The sequence below is a fragment of the Crocodylus porosus genome, unplaced genomic scaffold, assembly GCF_001723895.1.
Source record: "Crocodylus porosus isolate Cpor-Errol unplaced genomic scaffold, CroPor_comp1, whole genome shotgun sequence".
Classification (NCBI taxonomy): domain Eukaryota; kingdom Metazoa; phylum Chordata; order Crocodylia; family Crocodylidae; genus Crocodylus; species Crocodylus porosus.
In genome coordinates this window covers 230,532-240,633 of record NW_017728946.1, presented here as the reverse complement: position 1 = coordinate 240,633, position 10,102 = coordinate 230,532, and the positions used below count along the sequence as shown (strand labels likewise).

Here is a 10,102-nt window from a genome sequence, read left to right as displayed (position 1 = left end):
GGTAGGATCTGGAACCAACTTCCAAGAGAAGTGGTGCAGGCTCCTACCCTGGGGGTGTTTAAGAGGAGGTTAGATGAACATCTTGCTGGGGTACTCTTTCCCCAGTACTCTTTCCTGCCATGGCAGGGGGTTGGACTAGATGATCTGCTTAGGTCCCTTCTGACCCTAGAAACTATGAAACTATGAAACTATGAAAGACATCCTTTGCTCTGCATTTCATGGGGGCTCCTTTCCTCCTTCCTTCTGTATGTCTAGTACCTCCTTTTTTAAGGGTATATCTGTTGTAATACCCTAGTACTGACAGGGACACTGTTCTTGAGCATACTTTATTTACATGTTCCTGTTCTACACAGGTCAGACCCAACACTGAAGCAGCAAAGCTGCTCCAAAGGCACCCCTGGATACTGCTCTTTAGAGCTTTGTGTCCTGTATGCTTAAGAGCACCAACTTCACTGGCTTCACTGGCACATGCAGAATGGGAACAGGTGGGTGGGACATGCTTGAGAGCAGCACTCCAGTGGCACCAGGGAAACATACAGACATACAGATTCACTTTAAGAAACTTAATCACAGACTTAAACCTAATATATTGTTTAGATGGTTCCCATGCTCTTGGATTCTGGACTGGGAAGGGAAGTTGTGGGTTTACTTTATGTCCTGATGCAGAAGCTTTGGCCTTCCTTCCCAGTCTAGCTGTGGGAAACCAGGTAGCATGTAAGCCAATGGTTAGGAACTAGGGCTGTGCAAAGCTTTGGTAGCTGATTTGATTCGGAGGAGATTTGGCCTGATTCAGCAGCCAAACCTCTGAATCTGAATCAAATCAGGAGCCCATTAAAAGGTCTGAATCAAATCAGAAGCCTCTGATCGATTCAGAGAGATTCAGAGATTCGGACAGCTTGCAGCAAACAGAAACTGAGAAGAAGTAGGGGGATGGGGTGATCTTCCATATATGGAAAAGGCTGAGAAGGGGGGAAAAACTGCTTTGATATTGAGATCTGTACCTGGCCAGTGACTGTGATCTTTCTCTGAGTTCCCTTCCAGTCACAGTGCTCTGGGCGAGGGCTGTAGAAACAACATATAAAGCTGTGTCTGCAGTGATCTGTGCCTTTTGTGAGCTGTTTCTGTCTTGGAGCAGCAGCATTTGAAAGGCTCTGGCTTGCTAGCTATTCTCTCAGTAGCTAGTTTCTCTTCTTGTAAGTTGTATCCAATCATTTCCTACTTACCCTTGCCTACAATCCCTATTGTTATCTCTATCCATTCGTTTCAACTTGTGAGAGGGTGTTCAGCATTGTTGGGGATGTTGTGACACCCCACCACACCTCCTTGGATCCTGGTTTGGTGGAGCAGCTAGTGTTCCTGAAGGTGAACCTCCCGCTGCTGGGGTTCCCTAGCTCTATGTGCAGACGGAGTGAGTACCACCCACCTCACTCCGCACCTATTTGCTTTTTTAATTTGCTTTCAGAACCTTGAGGTGCACTTTCACATAAACCGCTGGACCACTTTGCCTAACACCTAGCAGGCCTCATGCCAGCGTGAGGGGCTACCATCCCTGCTGTTCTCATCCTGGTCTGTCTTAACACACACGTGATGTGAGTTTTGCTTTCAACAGTTTGAGGTGCACTTTCACAGAAACCCCTGCACCTATCTCCCTGAAACTTGGCAGGCTTCATGCCCTCAGAAGGGGCTACCATCACTGCTGTTTTCATCTAAATCTGCAAAACAAAGACAAAGTTATAGGTATTTTAGTGATTCTCCATTATAGTCTATGGCTAAATGTCCAAATTAGAGCTGAATCTCTGAATCAGAATTCTCTGAATCAAATCGGGACAGTGATTCAAATCCCCAAATTGAATCACTGTCCCTCCAAATCAGCTGAATCCAAATCTGAAGCAAATACTTGCTGATTCTCACAGGCCTATTAGGAACCAGAGTTAGCAGTTAGTTTGAAGTTACAGTTCAATTCAGGACTGTATACTGTGACCTAGTTAAATTCCCAGAGTGTTTGGGCATCAGGGAGACTTGCTGTATTGGGCATGATTCTTCCAGTCCTCCCCATACTCAGTAGTGGCAGAAATTGGACAGAGAGTGATAACAATGATGGGCCATATAGGCCAGAAATCTGCAGCTGCATGTCAGGAAAGACATCTGCACTGGCATGACTAGTTTGTATAGCAAGAGACTGCAGTTACTACAAATGTGTTTCCAGCAGGTGGGTACATAACTTGTTAAATATTGTGCTCAATGAGTAGTCCTCAATGGCTCAATGTCTAGTTGAGAGGTATCCAATGGGATTGTTCAGCAGTTTGTCCTGGGTCCAGTATTGTTTAACCTCTTCATTAATGATTTGGATGAGGGGATTGAGTGCACATTTAGCAAATGTGTGGTGGAAGTAAGTGGCATTTCAGACACTTTGGAAGGTAGGGCTGGGATCCAGAATGACCTGGATAAAGTAGAAAAATGGTCCACAGTCAACCAGGTGGAATTCAACAAGGACAAGTGCAAAGTCCTGCACTTGTGATACAATAATTTGTATGAATATAGACTGGGGAGTAACTGGCTACGCTGCAGTACTTCAGAAAATGACCTGGGGATACAGTAGGCCAGAAACTGGAAATGAGCAGACAGTGAGCTCTTGCTGCCAGAAAAGCCAATGGCATACTGAATTGAATTAACAGGAGTCATCAGCAATCCAATGATTTGAGGATGGTCTTGACCACAGCACACTGATGGCTCTTGAGGTGATTTAATTGTCCAATCCTTGAGCCACAGATCTGTCTACAGAAGTTGTACATCTTTCCACAGGGGGAAGGCTGCAGGTTGGGACTCTTCTCCTTTTTCTTCCTCTGCTCTCTCTTCTCTACTGTGAGGGCATGGTGCTATACCTTGAAATGAGCTGCCACTTAGTTGAGGTTGTGATGCTACTGGAGTTGGTGGCAGCCAGCTCCTCCCAACCCTTGCGTAGAGCAGGGAGGGGCTGGCCAGGCTGGGGTGGGGGTTGATTACCTAGCAACCAGAGCCAGAGCTGCTGCTGCTTGTGGTACCTACTGCATGGAGGGCAGAGGGGCAACCACAGGCTGGAGATTATTATCTTTCAGAGGGGCCTGTAGCAGGACACTAAGGTGCCTGCTACTGATAACAGGAATATGGGCTCAGCTGCCACTCACCAGGGCAGCACAGGTGTGGGTTGCCAAGACAACCAGTCTGGTCAGCTGACCAGAAGGGGGCAGGGCCTGAAGTCTGGTCAGCTGACCAGAAGGGGGCAGGGCCTGGCCTATATAAACAGTGAGGCCAGGGTCAGTTCTCCTTTGGCAGCTGAAGAAGCTGTAGCTCTGTTGGAGCAAGCAGAGCAGAACATAACAGAGAAGCCTGATGGTCTGAGCAGTGTCTGCTCACTGATACTGGGTGGAGGAAAACCCTGGTAGGGATATGAATGGAGGTATGGATAGCCAGTCGGCTTGGAATTTATGTTATAACACAGGAGTGTGAGGTTTTTGTTTTGTGGTTATTGTATTACACCGGAGGCTGTAGGGGTGGAGGAGGCCTCATGGGAGCTCCCCAGTAAAGGGGGGCGTTCCTGGTATCAGAGAGTGCTGCTGCATTTTGGGGTGTCCCGACCCTGCCCCAGTGTGGGTGATGTCGGGAGAAGCCCAGTGTGGGCGCACACAAGAAGCCCCAGTGGGGCATAAGACCCGAGAAGGCGGGTCTGGGGCCAGGTAAGGCTGAGGCTGCCTGAGCCCCACTGTTAGGAGCCCAGTGGGTGTAAGACCCAAGAAGGGGGTCTGGGGGCCAGGTAAGGCCAAGGCTGCCTGAGCCCCGATTTGCGGGAAGTGTGAGCAAGGCACCAGTGCGGGCAGGGAGTGTGGAGCAAGGCCCCAGTGTGGGCGACGGTAGAGAGGCAAGCCCCAGTGTGGGCCACAGGAATCGCGAGGCGAGGCAGGCCCTGGTTGGGGGTGAGAGCGCGGGGAGCGCGAGGCACAGGCCTCGGCTGGGGGCAGCGGCATAAGAGACAGGCCCTGGCATGGGCGATAATATAGAGGCCGGCCCACGGGGAGACAGACCCCAGTGAGGGCTGCAAGGCCCACGGGGTGAGGCAGGCCCTGGTGTGGATGGCGAGAGCTGCGAGGCCCGGTGCAGGGCGACGGTACAGAGGCAAGGCCCCAGAGAGGGCAAGAGCCACAGGAGGCAGGCCCCAGTGTGAGCGAGAGCCACGGGGCGAGACAGGCAGGCACAGAGACAAGTCCGGGAACCCATAAGGGCACGGGCGACCATGGGACTTGTGTGCAGCCCAAAGGTCAGAGTGCACCGGGTGGTTAGACTGAGCCAGGATACGTCCAGGCCGTGCCAAAGAGGGTAGAAAGGCAGCCTCCCTTGAACATATTAACATCAAAGACGTGGCAGGAAAGATAAAGAGGGTGCATTTAAACTGGATTTGGCACGGTAGGTAGGGGCGCTAGGGGAGGTCACGGCACCCCTAAGGCTGCCCTGCAACAGGGCCCCTGTGGGCCAGATAGAATTGCCTAACAGGTCAGATCCAGCCTGTGAGGCATATCTTGCCCGCCCCACTACAGCCTGAGCAATAGCAGATGCTTGCCCCTTCACTGCCCTCATACTCTATTCCAAGACCAAGGGTTTTTTCCCCCGTGTTAACTGGGGGAAAAAAGCCTTGTCTTAGAATCAAGTAAATTTAATAAAAAAATATTATAAAGCAAGGAGTGACTGTGGCAGCAAAGATCACACAGGGATGAAAATAAGAAGAAATCCCAAAAAGAGTAATAAATGCTGGGGCGGTTGCCCCAAGCACGAGTACTTAACTAGATAACCTTACAGGAGCAGGAGAGTGAGACACATGGAGAACAGGGATGCCCTGATTTATTAGTTCCTGGCAGTTCCAGTTGGCTGGGCACGGGACATGGAATACTTAAAGACTGTGCCCTGCAGCAACCGGAAGAAGAGGAGAGAGATGTTGTGGAGGGAGCTCTGGGATGAAAACATTTAAACTAAAGAAGAACAGGAAACAGCACCCCAGGAGGGTAAAGGGATGAGAGCAAGGAGCTTTCTCCCTTTGAGACTCAGAGGAGTCTCCATACTTATGTAAAGAAAAGAAGCCAAAAGAGACAACCAATGTGATCAGGAAACAGTTGATCATTCCAGTGCTGAGCCTGTAACCAGAAAAAGACACCAAAATGTGAGTGAGGGTACTGCAGGCAAGAGTGTTTGTGAAAACAGATGCTCAGAGTCCTGTAGCTCTCTGAGATCCATATTTATGATAAGTAAGGAGTAATATGACCACACACAGCCAGTAGTACCCAGCTTAATGAGTCAATTAAAAGAGGACAAAAGCTGCAAGAAAAATCCGAAAAATCCTAGCTAGAATAAAGGATAACAGCCAGGTAGGATAGCTAGCTTCCCACCTTCTTTTTTCTCTCTTACACCAAGTCATGGCAGGCAAGATTGGATAGATAAGCTAGAGAAAAAGAACCCTAATACAAACATTGGCTGTAATCCTCAAGCTATGCAAGCTCCATAGAGCCCAAGCCATCCATTACATGTGTAGGGAGCCACTTTGAGTAGTGACCCCTCTTACAGTGACCACTAGGGCTGTGCAAGGCTTCCGATGATGCTTTGGATCCGGGGCCGCTTCGGATACTTTGGCGCCAGAAGCGGCATGCCCAGATCAAAGTGCAGGCTCAGTTAAGTTGTCCAAAGCAGTTCAGAGCATCTGAAGCACTTCAGAAATGCTTCAGATGTTTCAGACAACTTAACTGAAAGTTAGAAGAGGAGGGGAAGTGGGGGAGGGAGGGAGAATGGAGGGGAGGGAGCACGTGGGGGGGAAGACTGACATGTGTAGGTGGCTAGCGGGAAGGATTTCTCTCTGGCTGCCTTCCCAATGACAGTGTCTGTGGGGTGGGACTAGAAACAGCATAAAAGCCTCTGTCTGGAGGCATGCTGTGCCTTTTCCTAGCTTGTTCCCTCTCAGTAACTGTGAGAGAAAGGAAACCTCAGACTGAAGCATGTCAGCTTGCTTGCTATACTCAGTAGTTGAACTTGCCTGCTCCTTTTTCTTGTTAGAAAGGATTGAGTAGGATTTATTCAATTACTATTACTATTACTATTACTATTCAATTCATTTCTTTGAATTTATATTTGCTCTTTTTTTGTGTGGAAACTTTGAAAAAAGAAAGCTGTGATTTCCCTGCCAGTGTGATCCATTACTATGCAGAGAGGCACATAGATTGCTTGTGCGCATGCGCATGCACACATACAATATAAATAAGAAAAATCAGATATTTATAGGAGAAGAAGACAGACAGATAGCACACAATTTTTACATAACTCTTAACACTGAAGCAAACAATCAAAGAAGAAGCCAGTGCACACATGCAACAGAGAGAATAAAACACACAATACAAAAGGATTGACACACACACACACACACACACACACACACACACACACACACACACACACACACACCTTTTGCAGCACAGGAAAGGTCAATATGAAGCATGCTGGAAAGGCAGGTGCCAGGTCTTCTGGCAGGGGAGGGAGACAGCGTGGGGGGAGAGCTAGAGCTGCAAGCCCCTCCCCCCCAAACACAGATGCAGTCTGTTCCCAGGCAGCCATGACATCAGTGCTGCCAGTGGAAGCCAGGAGGTGGGAGCAGTGTCTGTCCCTGATGTCCTTGCACCTGCACCGCCTCTGCTTAGTCCAGAAGTAGGCACCAGCAGTGGAATCACTGTCTCCTTCACCCCAAATTCTTCTCTCAGCGTGAGCCTCCCACTGGCAGAGAAGGAGCTGGAACCAGGGATGCTGAGCACACTGGCTCAAGCAATTCTGGGTACTGAGGGGGAATCAAAGTTTGTGCTCCACACCCCTCAAGTTTCCCCATAGACCCAGGTCTCCTCCGGAAAGCAGCACCTCAGAGGAGGCGGAGGTTATGAAGCCAAGTGGCTCAGCTCAGGCAGCTCCTCCAGCTGTTGAGCCTCAGCCTGCTAAGGAGGGGGATAAGGCAGGATCCTCACCCTCAACCCAGAAGCAGGCAGTAGTGTAGTGTGAGATCATTTTGAGCTGCCAGATGATCCCAGGTTTGCTATCTGCCAGCCCTGCTGAAGGCACATGAGCTGTGGCAAGGACATGAGACACCTTTCCACCATGGCGATGCTGCTGCATCTGAGTAGGCAGCACCCCCTTGCCCTTCATCCTCCTCAGCCTGACACCAGTGTGAGTGTGCCAAAAGGGAAGTCTCCCGCTTGCTCCAAAGCCCCCTTGCCTCCAAAACAGAGGCAGGCCACCCTGAACCAGTGCAGGAAAGGTGGACAGAAAGGGGGGCACGTTCCCAAGGTGAGTGAGATCACCCAGAGCACTGGGGAGATGCTTGGTCTGGATAGCCAGCCCTTCTCCCTAGTTGAGCGGCCAGGGTTCAGGCACTTCTGGTTCCATTTTACAAAGTGCCCGCACTCACCACCTTTAGCAGGGCGGTGGTGCTCTCCCTGTATCAGGCATGCAGGGAGTACTTGAGGGAGGAGCTGTACAAGGCAGGGCCACAGGTAGCCTTGCACTTCACCTCTGACATCTGGAGCAGCTGGGGTGGTGATCACAACTACCTCTCCCTCATGGGGCACTGGTGTGATCAGTCAGGCCGTTAGTGGGCTCTACTGCAAGCTGAGGTGCTGAATGAGTCCCATACAGCAAGGGAAATTATGGGGGCCATGAACTGCATGGTGCAGGGGTGGCTCATTGGGTAGGCCAAGCTCACCTGTGGGTTCATGGTCACCAACAACGGGGCCAATATGGTGAAGGCTGTCCGTGATGCCAACTTTGTTGGCATCTGCTGTGTAGCACATAGGCTGCACCTTATAGTGAGGGATGCCTTAGAGGGGGACAAGGGTGCTGGTGATGGTGCCGCCACCAGTACTGCTACAAGCCAGCTGATTTTGAAATGTAGGAAGGTGGTGGACTACTCCCACTGCAGCATCAAGCGGGGCAAGATGCTATGGAGAAACAGGCAGAACTGAGCATACCGCAGCGTAAAGTCATGCAGGCTGTGGAGATTCAGTGGAACTCCACATACCTGATGCTCAAAAGGCTGGTGGAGCAACAGAAGACCATCCATGAGATGGCTTTGCTTGGGGAGATTGGGATCAGCAGCCCCCTGAACAGAGCTGAGTGGGATACCATCTCCCAGATATTGGTGGTCCGCAAGCCCTTCCTTGAGGCCACCAAGACCCTTAGCAAGACATGCAGTCACTGGTAAGGTGGCTGAAGGAGGGCATCAGGAGATGGCTGGCTCCCTTGCGATCCAGTATGGTCCACATGCTGGTGGGCATGTGCAACCTGAGGGTGAAGGGGAGCATGTGCACTGGCAGTCCCAAACCCTTGATCACTGGATGCAAGTGCTGTTGAACAAAGTCAGGGAGGCCAAAGTGCAGAGGCAAGGGGATGTGGAAGAGAGGGATCCACTTTCCTGTGCCAGCTCTCTCAGCACCAGCACTGGCCAGTCTCCTCCACGCCAGCCGCTGCCAATGTGGGCCATTGGCATGGCTTCAATGCTGGGGTCCAAACCCCAGCCTTGGGCAGGTAGCGCCAAGTTTTTGGTGGCTACCTATCTTGCTGAGGATGTCGAGCCACCTGACTATGACTCCTTGGCCTACTGGGCAAACCGCAGCCAGATGTGGCAGGATCTGGCCATGGTTGCCCAGCAGCACCTGTCCTGTCCACTGACCATTGTTCAAAGAGAGAGGGTGTTCAGCATTGCTGGGGATGTTGTGATACCCCACCGCACCTGCTCATATCATACTTTGGTGGAGCAGCTGGTGTTCCTGATTTCAACCACTGGTGAAACATGAGAGTCCAAAATTATTATTGGAGGTCTTTTGGGGCCTTTGTACACGCCACAAGATTTGTCATTTATGTTGCTGCAACTGCATTTCTGTTTGCACAGGTGGGATTTCCTGAATGTCTAAAAGTCTTTTTGGTGCATCAAAGTAAAACTTCTCAGACATAGTTTAGTTTGTGTCGCTGCTGATTACATTGTTGTATCTATGGATTCATGGTGTGTAAACATCAAGTGACTCAAAGACATGCAATTACTTTCTTTTGCCAAACGGTAGTGTTGTGCTATTTTTGTAGTTCAGGCCTTTGGCCAGTAGGTGCTGCTATTATTTTCTGATGTTATTATTTATTTATTTTTTGGCTCCTGCTCATCCCTTCCTCCTTCCCTCCCCCTGTTCCCACAGCTGACTGCAGGCAGCCAGGGCACAGTGCAGGGGCCATCTCTGTTAGTTACTTTAGTACTTAATACATAAAGAACACAGAATACTTAATAAGGAATACTTAATACAGAAAGAAAGAAATGGAGGAGCAACCCATATTGCCAATTACTGTTGTTTACTACCCTCTGCTAGTGGTCATACCCATACCACCATCAGAGGTTCTGTATGTGCTCCTGCCACCATGCCTTCCACCCACTGCACCCACGATGGTATTCAAAATTGCGGAGCACAGCAACATCACCAAAATGGTAAGTTTGCAACTGTGTTTGGAGTGTGACACCTCTTCTTAACACTTTAATATTTCAGAGGTAACCTTCCTGTTTCTTATAATTGCCATTGCCATTCCAGAAACATGCTGAATAATGCAGGTGGACACTGAATGGCAGACCCGCCCCCAAGACATATACTGGTGTGGACAATCTCTTTGGAGTTTTCTCAGTCTGCTGCTCTGCTCTACCCAGCTGGGCCACAAACTACCAGGCCCCTTCTTTGCCCTTCAGGACCCTCTGTGGCCAGTTTACCATGAGGCAGGAAAAAGAATCTGAACATACATTTGAGGACATAGAAGCAACATGGCAAAGTAGAAACAGAAAAGGGCTTGTTGTTTTAAGAATGAGTGCCAATTAGACACTCAATATATAGAGGTGACTGAAAATATAAGGAAGGAGGACCCAGGAAACTATAGGCCAGTCAGTCATACCTCGATTCTGGGCAAGCTTTTTGAGAGAATTATCCTGGCGCATGTCCACGAGGGGCCAGCAGGGGAGATTATGCTTAGGGGCAACCAACATGGGTTCATTAGAGGCAGGTCCTGTCAGACCAACCTAGTG

General features: G+C 49.9%; 1 protein-coding gene across 1 annotated transcript in view; it reads left to right on the top strand.

Annotated features, from left to right (window-relative positions):
* FAM83C (family with sequence similarity 83 member C) overlaps positions 1 to 10,102 on the top strand; it is a 99,479-nt gene that overhangs the window by 79,911 nt on the left and 9,466 nt on the right. The window lies entirely within an intron of this gene.